Source organism: Bison bison, unplaced genomic scaffold, assembly GCF_000754665.1.
Source record: "Bison bison bison isolate TAMUID 2011002044 unplaced genomic scaffold, Bison_UMD1.0 scf7180017864295, whole genome shotgun sequence".
In the NCBI taxonomy this organism is placed as follows: Eukaryota; Metazoa; Chordata; class Mammalia; order Artiodactyla; family Bovidae; genus Bison; species Bison bison.
The window spans coordinates 8,641,399-8,664,041 of NW_011494867.1; the positions used below are offsets into that span (position 1 = coordinate 8,641,399).

Below are 22,643 nucleotides of genomic sequence, written 5' to 3' on the forward strand. Positions count from 1 at the left end.
AAAACAACCACTGCTCTGATTATTGGGTACCATGGATTAGGTTTTTTTCTGTTCTAGAATTTGGCATAAGTGGAATCATGCAGCATGCACTCTTAATGCCAGGCTTCCTTCACTCAACATGTTTTTAACGTTAACCCACATTGCACTAATGCTCCCTCTCAGAGTACAAACAACATTTTTTGAGTTGCTGCCAGCAAAAATCTTTCTCATTTTATCTTGCTCCATGTTAGACTTAAATTCCTATGCCATGCACACTTGTCTCACGGTCCCTGGCCCTCGCTTTCCGAGCTCAGGGCCTTTGCTCGCGGTCTTCCTCCCTGTGAGGCCCTGGCCTCTGCCACCCCTTTCCAGCATTCTCTCCAGGGCTCATCTCCAGCCCCAGCACCCCCCTGACTCCTCTGAGGACTACCACAAGTTTCTCCCTGAGCTCTGGACAGAACTCCCAGCTCACTGATGGGTGTTGCTGCTGGTGATGTGGTCCTGCTTGTTGACTAGGAGGGAATAGGGGATGGAGAAAGGAGGTGAGCATCCCAGGGAGGGGCACTCTTTACTTAGAAGAGCCAAATTAAGCAAGATAAGAGTGTTACCTGCAAGACCCCAAAGAGGAAAGGAGTGAGGAGAGAGAGAGAAGAAGAGCTGAGAGGATCAGCTCTGAGTGATGGATGTGAGTTGGGTTGAGGCTGATGGTTCAGAAGGGAGAGAGGGAAGCTGTAAGGACTAACTGCTCTCATATGTAAGTCGTCTAAGTACGAAATAACTGGATTGATTTTCCACATGGCTGGTGGAAGTGCTTCTCCTTGCTACACAGTCATGCAACATACATCTCATTTTCTCAAATAAACTGCAAGGAAGTCTCTTACTATTGACTGGGACAAAGTTTCATAAGGTGTTTATTTTGTTCCCTGTGGTGACCTGCACACAGGAGCCACAGTAGATACCCACTGATTGCAAATGACACCTCTCCCCTGACTATTGGTTGTAGCAATTAGTTTTATTGATATTTGGGGGGCTGATTTTAATGTGTATTTGACTGAATTGACCATCTCAGCCACTAGGCTTTGCAGCAGCTATGTCCACCAACTCTACCAAGAAAATGGGAACTGGAGACTTTTCCCATTTTATTACCATTTTACTACCATACCATGGTGACATCTCACCACGAATGTTCATGATATAAGGTCAATTTTTGTCTTAAAAATATGGTCTAGTATCAACCTCTGTTCCTGTTGCTCTAAAATTAAAACAGAACACTTTGTACCCAAAGTTTTGTCCCTCGGACTTCAAGCCTAGTGCTTACATCTGTTTATAAGCCAGCAATAACTCCCCTGGGCCTCCCTGGTGGCTCAGATGGTAAAGAATCTGCCTGCCAATGTAGGTTATGTGGGTTTGATACTTGGGTCGGGAAGATGCCCTGGAGAAGGAGGTGGCAACCCACTCCAGTATTCTTGCCTGTGGAATCCCATGGATAGAGGAAATTGGTGGGCTACAGTCCATGGGGTCACAAAAGAGTCAGACACGACTGAACCAATAAACCACCACCATCAGCAATATCTCCACTGGAGGAGGGAAAGGGTCCAACAGCCACTGGACATCAGTCTCTTACCTCTCCATGTTTCTTACTTCCCTAACCCGGTAGACGTCCACAATTAAGACAGATTCTTATTCAGTCTAACAAGATCAGAAGCAATTCAGGGTCAGCAGACTCACTTTTATGCCTTTAATATTTTGTGTTTTGCCAATATTTCAAGGTACTTTGAAGGTCCCCTGCTTTCTCATGAGGGCTGGGCACGAATGTTCAGGAGCGATCATTGTAATGATATCTCTCTGATTAAAAAGATAGCTAGTGAAATCGAGATAGAACATCAAATTCAGAAACATCATTAGCAGGATTCTATTTTGGCTGGGTCTAATCTTCTGCGGGGTCACCATGTTGCCTTCAATGAGTCTGACCATTTTATATCATTTAGATTGAAACAGACCCATCATGTCACAGGCAAATGCCTTTATCATATTTAATTAATCCAACACCATGTAATAATCTCCCTGGTAATTATCCCTTGCCAGCACTTGAAAGCAAGAAGGAACAAATAAATCCTCCCAGCTGCAGGTATATGTAAGCTGTAACTTGGTGTCATGGCAGAAGAATATTGACAAGTTACTGTGCAATACTAATTATACGAAGAAAATGTAAATGGCTTCATCAAAAAAAGAAAGAGCCAGATGGAAGGTTTTATATACTGTATCCTCATATGTTAGGAAATGGGGTATTAAAAAGGCATCCCGCCCTCTGGATCAGAGAAGAAGGAGGAATAAAGATACCTGTGTCTTTACGGATGCCAGCCTGAACCTCCAACTGGGGAAACTGTTTGGAAGGAGGTAACATTCAGAAGGACATTAGTGGCTGTTGGTATTTAGGTCTCATGATGCTACCCAGGACACAGGTGAAGGAATATTACTTAGGCTGATGCTGCCTTTTTCTTGGAACTGACCTGTTCCATGGGGCCCTGGGCTTTTCCTTCATGCTGGCAAATAATAAATTATTCACAAAAAGACAGGTACCCACCATGTGGTGAATCAGTGGGCCTGCATTGAGCTGGTTTTTCTAATGCATCAGCAAGAACAGACTTACCTGAACGCATTGCAGTTAAAAAACAAAATTCAGTTGGAAACAATAGACTTAAATCTGCAACAGCACATGGCAGAAAGGAAATTTGATTTCAAAGGTGAGATTTGGCAAGCCTGTGAATGCATTCTGCAAACTGCACAAGGAATTGGATTTTTAATAAGCGTAGAGTTAGTTCTGAGTTCTCTTCTTCATGAATTGCATACCATCTCACCCAGCTGCTGTCTCCAGCTAATGTCACCAGAGCTGAAGTGACAGCCAAAGTGTAACTGTGGCTTGGGAATCATTTGCGTCTGATTCTCTGGCTAGGTTGGACTGCTACCTGCCATAACACATGGCTGTTATTAGCCTTATTAGAAAACAAATTTGGAAACTATTAACCGAGAAGGGTGTTTGAATAGTAATGTTCTCCCTTACTTTCCACTCCTTATTACTTCATCTGTGTGTGTGTGTCTGTGTGTATGTAGTGCTATTGTTACTCAACCAGTCAATCAAAATGCTGTTTATGATAAAAGTAATTCTCCTTAATTAGAGAATATTTGAGACATAAAAAAGGAAGAGAAAGAAAAGCACTCAAGGGTTGCAGCCCAAACATGATCATTAGTAACAATTTACTGTAGTTATTTAGAGCCTTTTTCCTTTATGCATGCATTTTAAATTGGTTTAGTTTTTATATGGTTAGACTCATCATGAATCATATATTCAATATTCTGCTTAAAAATCATCATAAGTTTAGCCTATATAATTAAATTAGCTATAATTATGCTTTGAGCTGTATTACCATTCCATACATAGATATCATTTTATAATTTTTACAGTCAGTTCTCAATGGCTACATAATATTCCTCTGTTTAGATATATCATATTTTGGTTAAGTATTTCCTTATTGTAGCATTCTTGAACTCAGTATTCTCAGTGTGTTTTTTTTTTTCTTTGTAGATTAAAAAATTTAAGCTGTGACTTTGGTATAAATTAAAATTTGTTTGCTTCATTTCATAATTCTTTCCACATTGTTTCACAGTTTTTTTATAAACATATTTTTCCTCAGTTCAGAAGCAAAGTTTTATTCTTTAATCAAACAATGAGAAAGTGCACGCTTCCTTGACAGGCCGGAAGGCCGTCCGGGGGCTTTACGGGGTCATCAGTCAGTGGGGAAGGGGCGGAGTTCTCACAGAGCGGAGCAGCTGTGGTGCTCAGGCTCCAGGTCTTAGATCCGGGCCCACCCTGCACGTGGCTCGCTGCCGCCATCTTGAACTGAGTGTCGGGCGAAGCTTCTGCACTCGGTCATCCGACCTGAGGTGTCAGCCCAGCTGTTTCGTACTTGGCAGTCTGGTCAGAGGCACTGGGTGTAAGATCTCTGTAAGTCGTCCCAGTGAGCAAGTGAAACTAGACAGGACCTAATGAAGCTCTGGTTCTTGATGTCTCATCGCAGAAAAAAATTCAGTGACAGACCAGGTGATAAGTAAGAAGTGGATCTATTTAGAGAGAAACTTAACTCCACAGACAGTGTGGGCCATCTCAGAAGGCCAGTGCTGCCTTGAGAGAAACACACTCCAGAGAGTGTGGGCTGTTGTAGTTGAGAGTGTCCTATGAACATAATTTTCAATGGTCATATATTTTTTAAAGGCAGAAAGCAGCCTTTCCATCAGGCGGAAAATTAATCAGCCCTGACAGAGAAGCAGAGCTGAGCATGGCGGCCTGTAATTAAGGGATGCATGCCCTTCGGATTATCTCGTTAGTTTATCAAGAAAACATTTATTATAATTAATTCTCAGACAAGTTCTACCACTTCAAACCTACCCAACAAGGACTCTGAATCTGTCCACTCTGGGCAAAGCAAGACCTTCCGCTGGGTCCCCTGGATTTGGGCTGACTTTGCGCCTCCAAACAACCTTAGCATGATGTCTTATCTTAAGCAACCGCCTTATGCAGTCAGTGGGTTGAGTCTGACCACTTCGGGCATGGACTTGCTGCACCCCTCGGTGGGCTCCCCAGCCACCCCTTGGAAACACTGGCAGGAGAGGACGATGTTCACCCGAGTGCAGCTGGATGTGCTGCAAGCACTGTTTGCTAAGACCCGATACCCACACATCTTCACGTGGGAGGAGGTGGCACTGAAAATCAACTTGCCTGAGTCCAGGGTACAGGCATGGTTTAAGAATCAAAGAGCGAAGTGCCGCCAACAGGGGCAGCAGCAGCAGAATGGAGGTCAAAACAAAGTGAGACCTGCCAAAAAGAAGACATCTCCTGCCTGGGAAGTGATTTCAGAGGGTGGAACAAGTGGCCGGATCACTCCCCCTTCTAGCACCTCAGTCCCAGTCATTTCCAGCAGCAGTGCTCCTCCATCTGTCTGGAGCCCAGCCATCCCCCCATTGTCAGATCCCCCGTCCATCTCCTCTCCCTGCATGCAGAGGTCCTACCCCATGACCTATACTGAGGCTTCAGGTCATAGTCAAGGATATGCTGGCTCAGTTTCCTACTTTGGGGGGCATGGACTGTGGATCTTATTTGAGCCCTGTGCATCACCAGCTTCCTGGACCAGGGACCGCACTCAGTCCCATGGGTACCAATGCAGTCACCAGCCATCTCAATCAGTCCCCAGCTTCTGTTTTCACCCAGGGATGTGGAGCTTTAAGCTTGGGTTTTAACTCAACCACTGATTGCTTGGATTATAAGGACCAAACTGCCTCCTGGAAACTTAACTTCAATGCTGACTGCTTAGATTATAAAGATCAGACATCTTCGTGGAAATTCCAGGTTTTGTGAAGACCTGTGATCTTCACAAAAATCATCTTTTTGTGGGTGATTTTTAAATATACTGTGCTGGACATTCCAGTTTTAGCCAGGCATTGGTTAAAAGAGGTAGATGGTATGATGCTCAGACTCATCTTCTGATCAATGTCCTTGAAGGCATAGAAGGAAAATGGAAGGCCTTAGTGAGGGCCTACTGACCAGCTACCAAAATAAACAAATCAGCCTACTTAATACTTAAGGTCCTGTCATAGTTCTAGGTCATTGGTTTTCCTGATTCACAAGGTGATCGAAAGCAGTCTAGCCATGTGCAACCAAATACCACCAAAAAGAAACAAGCATAACTAAATTGTGAGGGGAAGGAGGGAAGGACATAGCCTTCTTAAGCAGAGGTGTTCCAATGTTTTAGCTAATCCATGGCTGAATCTTAGGAATGGATAGTGTCTCAAGGTCATTCACATTTCATGACCAACTGGTAGTTGGCACTGAAAAGCTTTTCAGGGCCGTGTGAATTGTGCGACTGACTGTCCTAGTTGCATTACTTTATTTAAAAACTAATGTTAATAAGGAGACAATATGTAGTTTAAGAGACAGTCAGTGTGTGTCTCGTAGAAATGGTACATCTGTGGTTTTTAGTCTGTGCTAGACTTCAAAACTGGGATCTCCTGTTATTGTATGCAACCTTGAACTCCACCTCTGCAGTGTTTCTTCTGTGATTAAATAGGTTATAATTATAAGTAAATTCAGAGCAACTGAGTACTTATCTAAAAAGATTACCTTTGGCTACACTGGTGAGCTACACTGAAACTTTACAACAAAATGTCTCTGGACAAGGAGAATAAGAGAAGAGAAACGAAAGGACACTAATTCATCATGTAATTTACTGTTGGTAAGCCCAGCAGTAAAGAGACATTGGTCAATTGCTCTGACCCTGATGAAATTTATAAACTGAGATCATCGTTGTTTATGCTTGCAGATGTTAACTGGAAAAGTTATATATGCATAAACCTTTCTTCCTGATTTGGCAGATATGTATAATTATATTAAAATGGTTCTAGCACACACACACACACACACACATACACAAAAGCCTCATAACGACTCCTTGGTGTTTAACTCCTTTAGCTACTCGTTTGTGTCCAGCTACTGAGATGAAGGTGCTTTCTAACTTTTTAGAATATTAAATGGTAGTTTCATTAGTTAATCAAAATGCATTATGTACCAATTATATACAAAGCACTAGGCTAAACTGGTTATATGTGTGCTTAAAGCTTTTTCAAGTTTAGGAAGCTTTACTTAGGATGTCTAAGATAGGTGCCATTGAATCAAGTGGGGTGTGTGCTTTTAAGGTTGTGGGTAGATGTTGCCTGATGGCTTTGGTGAAGCTCTGTTATTAATCTGTTTTACCACCAGCACTTCATGAGTGCTTGTTTCACCACTTCTGGGCAATAAATGTTATTTTCCCCCATGAGAAGAAGGTAGAGATCGTGGCACAAGGATCTTTACTGGATAATGAACAAAATGTTGGTCCCATCCCTTTGCACGGTCCTCGTTACTTGTTACCCTCCATTGAGCCCTGACTGCCCTGGTTTTGGGGGTAGGATGGAGCTCAGAAACAAGGCATGCTTGAACTTTAAGGTCACAGAGCTGGTCAACTGGGACCATAGCTTTTCCAGAAGACTCGTTCCCTCTGCAGAGGGAAAGATAAATGGAGGTCCATTTCAAGAAAGAACAGCCGAAGAGCTTAAACTCTGATTCCAAAGGGTGGTGAAAGCTCAGCAGGACTTCACACAGTCCTCCTAGCTGAGAGGACTCAGTCATCAACTATTCCAAGTGAAGCTCTGACCTGGAAGGCAGGACAGACACTGTCTTTAGTAACAATAGGAACCACAGCAGCATTTATGGAAGACATATCATGAGCCAGACTCGGTGCTAATCCTCCTGGATGACTCATCTTTTTTCACTCTCCCCATAACCCTAGTCGTAGGGACTTTGCTGTTGCTGTTCAGTTACTAAGTCATGTCCGACTCTTTGTGACTCCTGGACTGCAGTGCGCCAGGCTCCTCTCTCCTCCACTGTTTCCCAGAGTTTGCTCAGATTCATGTCCATTGAGCTGGTGATGCTATCCAACCATCTCATCCTCTGCTTCCCCCTTCTCCTTTTGCCTTTAGTCTTTCCCAGCATCAGGGTCTTTTCCAACGGATTGGCTCTTCACATCAAGTGGCCATATTGTTAGAACTTCATCTTTGGCATCAGTCCTTCCGATGAATATTTGGGGTTGATTTCCTTTAGACTTGACTGGTTTTATCTCCTTGTAGTCCCAGGGACTCTCAAGAGTCTTCTCCAGCACCATTATTTAATAAGGCAGGGACTTATTAGGCCCCTTTTATAGATGAAGAAATATAAACTCATAGAGCTTAAATAACTTTCCTAGTCATACAGTTTGTAACAGAATCAGGACCTGAACTCAGAGCTTTAGAAGGCACGTCCTTGAAACTGTCAGTTTGGTTCCTCTGAAGCTGACTGCGGGATGAGATGTTATGTGAAAGTGACCTGTTAGAAAGATTCCTACGCAACACGGATAGGGAGGTGGGGAAGTAAAACTGGGAAAGGGGAGGGTGAGCAAGGGTGTGGTGTCAGGCTGTCCTAGAGAGGTAAATTTGGCCTAATCCCCCAGGGAAACTGGAGAGTTGTGGGTGGCACTTCCATGTTGGCCCATTACGGGGGAGGGGTCTCGAGTGTTTATACCTGTGAACCAACCAGTCCAACCAGTTCTGGGGGCTTCTAGGATGAGAGACAAGCAGGAACGTAAATGCCCAGACACTTCCTGTCCTCCCTGATTACAGGCAAAACATATCCTGGCAGCCAGGATGCAGCCTTTGTAAAAGAGAAACACAGAGGCCCATGGTGTGCAGGCACTGGCTTGAAACTAACTGTTCATGAGTGTTGGATGTTAAATTGTTAGGAATTTTGCAAGCTAGTTAACCTCACATTGATAGCTTGAAATCAGCCACGGTGGGAGTAGTTACACCATGGAAATTGGCTTACATTACAAATTAGGGTTCTCCCATCCCCAGAGGTGGTTGTTAAATATTTACCGGCATACCACCGCAGGTGCTGGCTATTAGGAATGAATGCACGCTGGGACTGGTGTGCAGTAAAGTGGCAAAGAGGTCTGAGGGGATGTGGATGGAGCACTGATAGTATCTGCTGCCTTGCTAATCTATAGCAAGTGCTAAATTTATTGTAAGCCAGCTCCTCCCCAACCCTCCTGCAGTCACACACACACACACACACACACACACACCCCTCCTCCAGTCACACACACACACACACACACACACGCACACACACACGGCAAGGCAGGGGGCCCTGAGAGGAAGGGAACTGGTGAGAAGGAGGGTGACCAGCTGGATTTCAGGGCAGAGTCACATCTCTGAAACTGGACAGGGCTGGGGTAGGAGGAATCACAGACAAACCTAGGAAGAAGCTAGATAACAGCTAACGGAACGAGTGAGCATTTTATGGTGCCGGACACTGAGTTAAATGCTTCACGCTGGTGACTCTTCATGGGAGCCCTAAGAGGGAGAATTTACCATCGTCTTCACCATCTCGTTTTTATAGATGATGAAACTGAGATTTAGAGAGGTAACTTGTCCAGCATCATAGGGAAAGAATTGAGCTTTGAACACATTAAGTCAGATTTCAAAGGCAAATCTTTTTTAAGGCCAGAATACTTTCCTGGGAAGTCAACCCATGAGCCAGTGAGATGGGGGTATAAGGTGGTAAAAGGTTCATCAGGATGCCCCAGTATTAATACCCTAATCTTACACAGTCTGATTGTCAGAAAAGGAAATGTAGAAGGAACACCAAAGCCAGAAGTAGTGGTTGGGTCTTGGTGTGGAAAGGATGGTACCCATCTCCCCTCAAGTGATGGAGTTCCAGATACACTGTCTTCCTCTCTCTGAATCAGCTCAAGGCTGGGACCCATCACACAGGATGCAGAGGCTGAGAAAGGCTGAAAAACCTGGGATATGGGCTGAGCCAGTGGACACATTTTCAATCAGGCTTGTCTGAATTCTCTTGTGGCAGCAAAGATAAATGTCCCTCTTATTCTCTGTGGTTTTCTCTGCCACTCTGTGAAAGTCCCTCGTCTCCTTCCTCTGGTTTGCCCATCCCTGGATTGATGCAGTGGTCAGCAGCAAGGAAGCGCAGCAGGGTCTTGGAAGTTGCCGCTCTAGCTTCATCACTGCCGAGCTCTGCGCCTCGTGCTTTGGTGCCCCAGGGATCCTTTGACACTCTTTGACACGAGTGGTTTTGTAGGGGGAAGAAGTGGAGGTACTTGTCTCTGGGACACAGTGGAGGCATCTGAAAATTTCCTCTGAATATTAGCTCATTCCAGTTTTCTGTTCGGGGTTTTTTATCTTGGGCCTTATTCCGTAACAGTCTAAAGCTGCCGTTCAAGTGTCATTGTTCTCCAGTACTTATGCACTTTCTTCTCACTTACAAACATAAAGCAACTTCACTGAAGCAAATTGAACATAAAACCTTTCTTATTTTGCCGGTTACATTTTTTTCATTTTTTTAAATTTAATTTAATTTTATTTTATTTTTTAACTTTACAATATTGTATTGGTTTTGCCATATATCAACATGAATCTGCCACAGGTATACACGTGTTTCCCATCCTGAACCCTCCTCCCTCCTCCCTCCCTATACCATCCCTCTGGGTCATCCCAGTGCACCAGCCCCAAGCATCCAGTATCATGCATCAAACCTGGACTGGCCACTCGTTTCATATATGATATTATACATGTTTCAATGTCATTTTCTTAATTCATCCAAGAATATTATTTTCCTTTACATCTAATTATTCAATGGAGCTTCCTTTAAAAAAAAAAGTCTGTCTACCACTAAGTCAAGAATTAGGTCTGGGGCCTGGGTTTGAGACTCAGATCTTCCATTTACTGTGTACAACTTTAGATCTGTTCCTTACTTTCTGTATGTGTTGGTTTGTCCATCTGTAAATTGCAGCTACTTAACAGTACTTTTCTCACAGGTTATTGGGAGAGAGAAGTGGGTGCATATGCACAGAGCCCTTAAAAATACGTCTGGCCCAGAGTAAGTGCTGTGTATTGTCAGCTACAACCATGTATTCTTCAAGTTTTAATCTTGCCCTTCAAGAAAGAATTCTTTTATTCAAGAAGCATTTATTCAGCACTTAGCATATGCTTGTTTTTTTGCTATGCTTTTCCTTATCTATTTTGTCTACTACAACTTAATTCTCACCACTGCACGTGTTAAAGTCATTATTGTTCTTGTCTTCTGGGGTCTGAACCCTGGAAGCTCCATGTGCCAGGTGTGTTGCCCAGGATTGGTGAGGCTGTGCTGTAACCACAGACCAGCACAGGTCTCAGAATTTGTTCACAACACAGGTTTAGTTCTCTCTCTTGAGAAACCAAGTCAGGGAGCACTCCCCCGTGAGGGGGCTGCGTGAGCGAGGCTGCCGTCTCTAATTGCCCCTCCAGGACTAACTGTGCTCCTACAATTGCTACCGCTCAGAGAGCATTGGGAAAGTCTCCTCGGAGATGCTGTGACCTGGAAAGGAAAGGGGCCACTTCTGCCTACAGCCCACATGCAAGAGCACCTCGAGGTCTCTGCCTAGTGGTCTTAGGAATCGTAACCCTCCTACATGCCTGGAAGGAGAACAGGGCAGGGTGCAGTGGGCGATGGAAGTCTTCACCACCCACATGTGATTTTGAGCGCAATGCTTAGCCGTTCTAAGCCTCAGTTTCCTTATTCGTGAAATGGGAATGGAAATTGTACCTACTACTACTACGTATAGTTGTGATACGGAGTGAATGAGATATGAGAATGTAAAGCTTTTAGGACAGTACCTGGCACACAGGAAACAGCCATTTTGTGGTCACTAGTATCATTCTCTGCAGGAGAATAAACAGTGCTTCATAAATCAGGGGTTTCCATAGCCACCGCTTTGGATTCAATCATGAGTGAACTTGAGTTTCAGCTCTGTCACTTACCGTCTGTATGAGCCTGGGAAGTATTTTGCCTTCTCTTACCTTCACTTTCCTCATCTACAAAATGGAGTGGACTCATACCCTTCTCACAGGCTGTGTCAAGGGTAAGATCATGAACATGTATTGATTCTTCAGTAAGATGAGCCAAGTGTTTAAAATCTGGTGCATCAGCTGAAGAAACTGAGCCACAGAGAGGTTAAGTAAGATGCTTGACGGTCTCTAGTACATTGGTGAACATTGGAGCTAGGATTGAAAACCAGGTGGTTTGGCTTCTCAGCCAATGACCTTAACTCGTACACTTCACAGCCTCCCGGAGACCCCACTAAGAAAGCTCCCAGCACAGGGCCAGATACACTGCTGATCCCCTCAGCATCAGTGCATTCCTTCTTTGCTTGAATGCATGCTGAAGAAAATATCCTTTAGCTTGTTCCTGGACTAGATTCCTTTTGAGACATATACTGTTGGCTGTTTTCTGTGAATGGATGGAGGTATGAAAAGAGGAATAGGAAAGGGTAGTATTTATGCCATGTGCCTTTGCAAGAGTCTCAAAACCTGTATACAAAAGAACCTAGCACAGAGTTGGTGCTCACTGAGCAGGAGCCCTTGATTATTTTTAATAAGCGGTCATGCTTATGGGGGGGTCTCAGGAAAGTGGGACACGCAAAAGGACCGGATGGACAAAGTGGCAGATTTACTAATACACAAGCAGCCTGCAGGCAGGGGGCTTCTCACGTAAGAGTCTATTCGGTTTTGGAAGCACTGGCTTCAACTGAATGAGGAGGTTAAATCCATACTCTGTGTTCTAGTTCCATTGTACCTTGATGGGATGACTATGAAGTTGGCTTTCTTACCAGAGTAAACACTGGTAATTAAAGGTATAATAAGACATGGGGGAACTGTCTTGGGAAAGAACTGGTGAGGAAACTTCATTCTGCCCTTTCTCTACCAGGGAAGAGGTAGGGGGTTCCACTTCCTGCTTTAGTGCAGATAGAGAACTAAGTGTCCTAGCACTTTGCACACAACTAAAGCCCTGGAAATTTTGGTTAAACCCTGAGACTCAGTTACCAAGCTCAAAGTCAGTTTCTGCTATGTGCCAGATACTGTGCTTTTCACAGACATCCACTTTACCTTTCTCAGAAAACTGATGAAACCAAGGTTCTTATACCTACTATACAGATGAGGAAGTTGAAGATCAGCCTAGCGAGACCTGATGTCAGTCCAAATGTTGTAGAACGGACAATCAAAAAGATGTAACATTGCGGAGATGTAGTATCAAGATGGTTCCAAGGCCTTTATGTTCCGTAACTCCACAGCATGTTCTTTGTGAATGGTATCCCCTAGAGCTGGGCAATTTGAGGAGCCCTGTGTGGGCATGAGCTGAAACATTAAGTAGATGCAACAGGCCTTGTCTTTCCTGACAGTTTTGTACTCTGGTCCATAACATCTCTATGTTGCTTGTCTAATGCTATGTAACAAATTACTCTAAGACTGAGTAGCTTAAAATTGCAAAATTTATTATCTCAAAGCTTCTGTATGCCAGAAATCAGATGAGGAAACTGAGGTACAGAGAAGTTGCCCAACATCGCATAGCTGGTTGGTGCTTAGGTTGGTGCTCTGGCTACATACAGGCTGCAGTCATCTCCAGGTTCTACTGGGCATGGGTTCACTTCCAAGCTTACTTATGAGGCTGGTGGCAGGATCCTGTCCTTGAGGCTGCTAGGACCTTACCTCCTTGTTGGCTCTTGGCTGGGGGAAGCCTTCGGTTCCTTGCCATATGGACTTCTCTGTAGATCAGTTTGCAACATGGCAGCATGCTTTTCCAGAGTGAACAAGAGAGAAGAAACAAAGATCCAAAAGGTCAACAAGACAGAAATCATAGGCTTTAGCAACGTAATCACAGAGGAGGCATCCCACCCCCATTGCTGTATTCTATTAATAAGAAGCAAGTCACTAAGTCCATTCCATACTTAACAGGAGGGGTTACCCAAGAGCATGCATGCAGGATGGCAGGGATCTCTGAAAGTTAGGTACAGCCTACCACACCATCTGTGATTACCTGAATGCAAAATAATGCTTCAAATTACTTATGCTGAGTAAAATTGTCTTTCCAGATAGACTTGCTTGTCTTGAGAAGTCAGGCGCCCCCTTGTACCCGCCTACATACTCTTCATAGCATAAAGCATCCCATTCTGCAAAGCCCAGGATAGCCATCAAGCTTTACTGGTCTAGACATATTAAGTCTCTTTTGATAACTTTCTATCCAGCTGCTTTGATCCATGATGCTAAAGCCAGGAGAGCTGCTAAGTTCTGAGTGATGCAGCATTGCCATGTAGCTGCCATGTCCTTTCTACAAAGTACGTGCTGGCCTTTGAAGTAGTCTCCCTGGAGTGGAAGACTTTCTGCTTTCTCATGATGCAGATTTTGCCTCAGACCCCATTGCAGCTCCTCTTTGGGAATGGCCTTTGGAATCCCACCAAAACAAAACAAAAATCTGCCTCCTTTCTTTAAGATGTGATCACCAGGAAGTATTTATTACCTATGGCTGGCTGGGAGGCATCCCCTTCCTTATTTATTATTCCATTTTCTTCCTAGAACTAAGAGTTTTGATCTCAGCCCTAACCAGAGCCCTAGTATAACAGCTTTATGCTTTGGGCACATAGGCGATAGGAACTGGTATTTAATCATTTCCAAATTTAAGACATGGCAAAGACTACCACCCCCTTCCTGTCTTTCAATAGGGGATTTAAAATGTTAGATTGACTGTCTCGGGGACTGACATCCTAGATTGTCAATCCTGGGATAGTTTTAAATAAAAGTGTATGTATGCGAAAAGAGAATGATCAGGAATCCACCCTGAGGATTGCTGGGTATGTTCATAAATCTCAGATGGAAATATTGAGATCCCAGAGAGTGAGGAAAGGTGCTGGGCTTTGTAGCAGAAATGAAAGAAAGCCTTGAAGTGTAAAGATTGGGGAGGGAGGAGGATAAAGCTTGAGGAATCAGCCTATTAGAAGTTACTTTTTAAAAGTAACTTAAAAAAGCACAAGTCTACGCCATGTGCTAAGTTTCATTATAAGCACTTGAAACATTTAACTCCTAGGAGGAAAGTGTAAGTTGCCCCATTTTACAGATGAGGAAACTGAGGGACAGAGAAATTGAGCACTTGCCCAGTGTCACACAGCTGGTAGGAAGCAGTCCATCTTAAGAACCTATGTCTCTACCATTGCACTTTGCTGCTTCCCAGAACCATCCATCCAGAACAAAGCAGAGGCTGCTCCAGGAATTCCTGTGCAGAGCTGAGGGGTCCCTGTGAAATCAGGCTGCTTGCACAGCAGGGCTTATTCTCTGGGGTTCTGGAGAAATGATTGCTTACCTGAGGCAAAAGTAATTTAAAGTAGGTTGTGCAGAAGAGAGGGTTTGGGAGTGGATGTAGAAGGATGGTCAGTGGTTCCAAACAGCAGGGCTGTAGGAGGCAGAAAGGAAAGCCAGAAAAAATGGGAAATGAGGATTTAAACTCACCTAGGAATTTCCCCTTAACCAATCAGCTCTACTTTGGGAACTTCCCCGGGTACTACCCTCTCCCACTGGAACCAGATAGCTGGAGTTGTTTAGACTGGGGAATGCAGTGACCCAGGGTGTCTGTGTGAATGTGTGCTTACTCTCACATTTTTGTGTAGTAGATGGTGGCAGGAGGATACTGGGGGGAGGTTAAGTGCAGACAAGGGAAAGGAGGAGGGTCATGTCTTGTCGCACACACATATCTTTGACAGCAAATCGATCTGTCCCCCAAAGAGCCAGGCACATCTGTACATGTGTATTATGTCAGTGGCACCTTTCCCAGACAGGTGCACTTCCGGGGACACAGTCTCTGCCCTTGTGCCAAGAGCAGATTTCTTTTGCCCAGGATTTCAGGTGTATAGGTGATTGATATAAACAAACTGAAAACTTGGTTTAAATCAAGCAATGAGTTTTGCAACACATCTAATGACACAGTCTCTTGTTCCCTTTTCATTTGTAGCAACTGGGGGGAGAGGAAGGCTACTGCTGCTGCTGCTAAGTCGCTTCAGTCGTGTCTGACTATATGTGACCCCATAGATGGCAGCCCACCAGGCTCCCCTGTCCCTGGGATTCTCCAGGCAAGAACACTGGAGTGGGTTGCCATTTCCTTCTCCAATGCATGAAAGTGAAAAGTGAAAGGGAAGTCGCTCAGTCGTGTCCGATTCTTAGTTACCCCATGGACTGCAGCCCACCAGGCTCCTCCATCCATGGGATTTTCCAGGCAAGAGTACTGGAGTGGGGTGCCATTGCCTTCTCCGAGGGAAAGGCTAGTACTATACATTTAAGAGGAAAACCATGGGCATATTTACAGACCCAAGTGCTTACAACAGAATTGGTTTATTAGAAAGTGCTGTCTTCACGTCCCCTGCAAAAATTCAAGGAAGGACCTGGGGATTCAAGGAGGTGGAGGAGCCCTCTCTCATTGCCAGTCCTTCCTGTGCTGTCTGATAAAGGGTGTAGCCAGCAGGCTAGAAGCAACTGCAGGGGAGCAAGGGATATAAATATTCAGCCATGACAGTCCCTAAAGGATAAATGACAGCAGCCTGTGCAACGTGCCTTCTGCTCATTTTGAACTGACTCTTCTCTTCCACACCCGAGCTGACATATTAGTAAATTGATGCCAGGTGATGCTGACATTTTGTAATTATCACTATCTATAATTTTCATCTTATTCCATTGAATATTTTGATCATTTAAAATAGAGTAGCATACCTAATAGTGGTCATTAGTTTAGCTCAAGGGAAAATTCATGGTTTAATAAACTCACTCTAGAAATAACTTACCAAAATTACAATTGGCATGATTACCTTCCTATTTTTTCGTAAAAAAATAAAGCAGACTAATTTTATCCAAGCTGACAGCTTTTCTCTTTCAAACTGGCTCATTGTTCTATTGTTTTCTTAGAGGAAGGAAGGACATCCATAACACAGTAGTAGTAATAAAAAACGCAATAACCGAACACACGAAAACAAGGGTTATGTTTCATCTTAACCTTTGGCAGGAGCTGAACACTGTACATTCTCTTATTTTCTGACTCACCATGGACTGGAGCGAGGAGAGCCCTGTGGCTTTGAAACAAGGTCACGTTTGGGGGAGTCGGAGTCAGAACTCTGGCCTGCTTGTCTGAAGGGGCCGCTTTGTGAGGATAGACTGGGCAGGCGGCGGTTCTGGGCTTGACTCCCTTTCTTCCCTCAGTGCCGTTTTTGTTTTAAAGGTATCTTCTGCAGCCCACCTCTAGGTTCTTTTTAGGTATCATTTCTGAATGATAAAAGGGCCAGTTTTAACATGTAGGCAATTATTTTTTAAAAGGTGCTGGGTCAGTTTTGACTGTGGCCGGGCAGTGCTGTTGGGCGACCACAGGGGAGCTTTTCGCCAGTTGGCCAATAGGTGGAAAATTGGAGTATTCCCCGTATTCCTTCAACTCTGGGGAACACAGTCCCCAAGGGGCCTGCCTGTTGTTTCACTTGCTGGCAGTCTGGGGCTTGTGAGTTTATTTAAGGGATTAATGGTTGGAGATTATCTTAGTGGAAGTAAGCAAGGTTAATATACATATTGGCGCCCTGATGGTTGAGGTCATTCTTCATTTATTCATCTAGCTACCCACTCACTCTCACTCATCAAGCATCTGGTCATCCTGTATTCACCTACCTATCCATCCACCCATCGATTAATCCATCCATTTATCCATCCATCCATCCATGCACCAACTCATTTACCCACCTGTTTACCTATAAATCCATTTATCCATTCATGCTTTCATTCATGCTTTCAACGCTCAACTACCCTCCCATCCATAAAGATACTCTTATCCATCCATACAGCCAGCCACCCATCCTTAAAAAATAATTTAGCAAACATTTATCAAACCTCTAGGCTTTGGTAAAAGAGACACTGAAGTCACAGTTCTGTTCTTAAGGGGCTTATCATATCATACAAGAGTCATAAGCAAAAATTACATAGTAGAATGCTGAGCTCTACTATAGGGAACTGTGCCATGTGGCTGTGGGAATTCTCCAAGAAGGACTGGCTTGCTTTGAATGATCCAAAAATGATGTGCATTTGCAAAGCATAATGTTGCACATGGTAAATATGGGAGTTACTACTGGGTGGGAAAAATGACAACAGGAAATTAAGCAGTGGATGAATGTCCAGGCCCTAAGTTCTCTCTGCATATCGGTTTGCTGTTCAGTAGAACCCCTCATATGCAGGTGGGGACCCTGCCAGGAAGCAGAAAGTATTGGGGTATTGGGGTATTAATGCACCAGGCAGGTGAAGGAAACGGAAGCAAGGCCTCAGAAAGCCAAACAAAGGAAGTAGGATTCAGGATGGGCATCTGGTTCTGAATGAAGGGAAACAGAAAAGAATAAACTAATGGAGGGATGAAGAGATACACAAATGAACTACATATATATGTGGATAAATACATCTTAGGTTACAGACCAAATTGCAAACTCATATTCAATCAACATAGACACTGAATATAACTTTGCCTGATGACATCTTTGACCAAAACCAAGCCAATAACAACAACATCAGCTCCATCACAATGCACAGGCAGCAGCCGGCCTTCTCTCTGCTTTGCTCTTGCTGTTGGTGAGCCTGCGGGAATCCTCACAGGCACAAACTGCCTTTCAGCTCCAACTGCCTGGCACTCAGCTCTGCAAAGAGGCCTGGGCGAGGCCTTTATGACTTTCCCAGAGGCCTCTGGTCTCTATTGAAACACAGCAGCTGTTACCAGGGGCAACTCCACTTCCCAAACAAGAACATAGGCTGTGTGGAGCTTTTCCAGGTGCTGTGGGCCCAGCATTGCCAAAAATGCCCGAGACTCACACAGTCTCCTCCCCACCATGAAGCTTAAATAGATTGGAAGCAAAAGCTTGTTGACAACAGGTGTGGCTCAATGTGAGAAAATGTTCCATTTCGTTATTGCAGGGTTGGCACCAAGGGGCATTTCCTGGGGAAGAAATAGGCTTCCAGGAGCATGAGAGATCCATACCCAGAGCAGAAAAGAGCTCACTTCCTCCCTTTCAGGGCCGAAGACCCCACCACTAGATGAGCAGGTGCTCCTCATATGTACAGAGGTTTCCATAGCCAAAGGAAGGCTGGGCAGGGAGGTGTGGGCTTCCCGGCCAGGAAACTCCAACCAACTGACTGACTAGGCTCTTTGTGCTGGTGGGGAAGTGGCTGCATTTTCATTAACTCAGCTAGATTAACTTGCTCGGCAGAATCTGACAAAGCTTGAGACAGAGATTGGGCTCTGAGGGCACAGAGAGGCAACCTCTAGGAGGTGGGGGTCCAGCCGTGAGACTACTTGACAGAAACCCCAAGGACATTAGAGAACTTTGATTCATTTGAAAAATCTGGCTAGTGATTCCTTCTATCCCTGACCTGTCGTAGGGGCAAAAATAAATTCTGCACTGAGCTAAATAGAATTGGTTGCTACGTGATATTCTAATTTCAGTGAGAAAACTGTTCAATTTTCTACTTCTTTGAGATGTCCTCGCCTTCTGATTGTAAGGGGTCATCCATACTAGGGTTTTATATGCAAATTACTAGAGCAACAAGTAAGGATAGAGAGAAACCTAAAAGGCAATGGCAGCTCTCTTATAAGAAACACTAGTAATCAGAGTATTCTTAGTTATTAAGGATTAAGTCCATGGAGGGAAAGAGTTAAATGGATTTAGAAAATTTTTGTTAAATACAGATTTTTTTTCATAATATTATACTTTGTCAGAAACTCAATTTGCTTTTTCCTTCTATCTCCTTGGGCTCCACATATACGTTCCCATGGAGCTGTGAGTGTGTATGTGAGGAAGGTAACCATTTTTCACTCATTTCCAAGACCTAGAATCCTATGTATTCGGATCCTAATGTATTAGGGTGGGCAAGGATGGTGCAGGATCAGCTTGACCTTGAAAGTTCAGTGGTTTAACAGTACAGACTTCATTTCCTACTCACGCAGCAGTTCTGGGCCAGCTGTTGAGGTCTGAGAGTCTCTTCCATGAGGTCATTCAGGAACCCAGGCCAATAGGCGGCTCAGCCATTTTCCATGTATCAACATCCCAGTCTACCAGAGTGAGGGACTGTCACAGCTGCTCACAGGGAGGTTTTTATGACCTGCAGCTCAAAGTGGCACACAGCCGCCCCTCATGGTCACATGACCACCTACCTGCAAGGGAGGTTGGGAAATGTAGTCCTGCTGAAAGAAAGGAGCACTGATTAGGGTGGACAGCTTACGGTCTCCTCCACACACAGCTTTCATCATTGTTGTTTGATCCGCTCACTTACTGGAGGCTTGCTGTGAACACTGCGTTGTGATAGGAGCTGAGGATATAGAGAAGGAAGAAAAAAGTGCTGATGACTAACTGTAAAAGTCATTAATGACAATTTTGATAAGGGCTACACGGGAAAGCTGCAGGGCAGCATGACAGCTGGTAACTATCTCTAGGTGAAGGGGAAAGAGGAAGATTTCTGAGAAGTCACCTTTGTGCTGCAGACCGGAAGACAGACAGCCAGCCAGGCTACAGCATGAGGAAGAGCATTTTCAGAAGAGGAACAGCAAGTGAAGAGCTCTGAGGCAGAAAAGAAGTTAGAACATTTTAGACCCCTCCAAGAGGGCAGTGGGGGCTTATGAACATTGAATAAGCCATAGATAAGTTTGAATGAAGCAGGAAATATGGGTGGGGATGAGACTGTAGAGGCCTTCATGGGCTGAGTCAGAGAATAAGGGCTTCTTTTTAAGAGCAACGGGGAGCCACTTGTTGGTTTAAGAAAACCTTTGGTATGATGAACTATGGTTTTAAAAAATTTGTTCTGTTTAATGGAGCCAGAGTAAGGAGGCTATTGCAGTCTTTCAGGAGAGTGATGGGGTACTTGGTTTAGGGGGCTGGCAGGGGAGACAGAGAGAAGTGGAATGGGTTGGAGAAGTATGTAGGAAGGAGAAGAGATGGGACTCATGTCTATAACAAGTCAGGAGGCAGCCCTGAGGTCCTAGGTAGGCAGGCTCAGGTTGGCACTTGGGTCATTTGATAGTGAGACAGTTTAGCCATAACCAGTCTATCCTTTCTCTCTCTAGTTTTACCGGTTTCTTGACTTCAGATCTATTTAATAAAAGTCAGCTCTTTAAAATGGATATTTGGTGGAGCTCAAATTCCTCCTCACTCTGCACTTCTGTGGACTTTGATTAGTATTCATGGTAGAGTGATACACCTGATGTCCTCAGCAGGCAGTTCCAACACCAGTGGGGAGAGGTACAAGATAAATCACTCCAAGTAAATGACTAATTAATCATGCTCTTGATTTTAATAACATATACTGTCTGGCTCAAGATTCAGCTGTCTATAATCTTGCATTCTATTCTAAAATTTTGGTAATCAGTAGAGCCACCCATGGATTCCTAATTGATAATGGCTCTTTCCTTCTTTTAAAACAGTTCAGAATCAAGGCATATTCTCATGACTGTATGAAGAGGAATGAAGGGAGAGAGAGAGAGAGAGAGAGAGTGTGTGTGTGTGTGTGTGTGTGTGTGTGTTTATCTCAAAAAAAAATCCTAGATATTTCAGGATAATCTGTGAGACAAATTGGACACTCTCACATTGAAAATGTGTAAACTCATTCTGAAAACATCTGTGGCAGAGGGCTTGCTTGCTATGTATCTGTGCTCCTTCAAATCAGAAAACTGTTATTTTCAAGGGTGGACAAGTATGGTGAATCCTTAGCAGTAAAACATGCCTCACTGGTGCGTGGCCTCCAAAACATGTACATCCATAGTGCTAGGCACCATTTGAAGATTCAAAATTTCAAGTGAGTCATGGCTCCACTTATTTAGAAGAGAGTGCTCCATAAAACATCCCACTCCAGTACTCTTCCCTGGAAAATCCCATGGATGGAGGAGCCTGGTAGGCTGCAGTCCATGGGGTCGCTAAGAGTCGGACACGACTGAGCGACTTCCCTTTCACTTTTCACTTTCATGCATTGGAGAAGGAAATGGCAACCCACTCCAGTGTTCTTGCCTGGAGAATCCCAGGGACGGGGGAGCCTGGTGGGCTTCTGTCTATGGGGTTGCACAGAATCAGACACGACTGAAGCGACTTAGCAGCAGCAGCAGCTCCATAAAATAAAATACAATTCACTTGCAAAGAGTTTATCTCACTTGGCAAAATGAACCCATGGTCTTATTACTAAAGATAGTTCTCCACTGAGCTGGTCTCAGGCTAGGCAAGGTAAGTATCTGGGCAAGGCAAATATCTGGGCCAGGTAAATATTTGAGCAAGGTAAATACCCAGAATTCTTCTGGAAAAAGAGTCCCAAACTTTTAAAATGACTTCGTTGCCCTACTCATTTGTATAGGTGGACATGGCCAATTTACTGGTATCAATATGTACACTGCAAAAAACAAAACTAAAAAGGATATCAGAGCATATACCTTGGCAGGAGGGGCAGGGAGGGGAGTGGGTAAACAGAAAACATGTCCCATTTGACTCATTACATTATTTGAAGGAAATTGCCATTGGGAAGGTATGATGGGGTGGGGCTGATATCTGATGATGCTAGAAAAAAATACACTGACTGTGTGCAAAGACTTTAATCATATATATATATCTGTGCTGTGAGCTTTATCCTGTGAACCAACCAAAAATGTTTTCAGTTCAGTTCAGTCATTCAGTCATGTCCAACTCTTTCCGACCCCATGGACTGCAGCACACCAGGCTTCGGGGAGCTTGCTCAAACTCATGTCCATCAAATCGGTGATGCCATCCAATCATCTCATCCTCTGTTGTCCCCTTCTCCTCCTGCCTTCAATCTTGCCCAGCATCAGGGTCTTTTCCAATGAGTCAATTCTTAGCATCAAGTGGCCAAAGTATTGGCATTTCAGCTTCAACATCAGTCCTTCCAATCAATATTCAAGACTGATTTCCTTTAGGATTGACTGGTCCCTTGCAGTCCAAGGGACTCTCAAGTGTCTTCTCCAACACCACAGTTCAAAAACATCAATTCTTCAGTGCTAAGCTTTTTTCATAGTCCAACTCTCACATCCATACATGACTACTGGAAAAACTGTAGCTTTGATCAGACAGGCCTTTGTTGGCAAAGTAATGTCTCTGCTTTTTAATATGCTGTCTAGGTTGGTCATAGCTTTTTTTCCAAGGAGCAAGTGTCTTTTAATTTCATGG

The 22,643-nt window shown here is 44.1% G+C and overlaps 1 protein-coding gene and 1 pseudogene across 1 annotated transcript in view; both read left to right on the forward strand.

The window, feature by feature from the left end:
• CDH13 (cadherin 13) overlaps positions 1-22,643 on the forward strand; it is a 1,015,931-nt gene that overhangs the window by 125,007 nt on the left and 868,281 nt on the right. The gene's annotated exons all lie outside the window — the stretch shown is intronic.
• On the forward strand, positions 4,350-5,635 carry LOC104996524 (annotated as a pseudogene).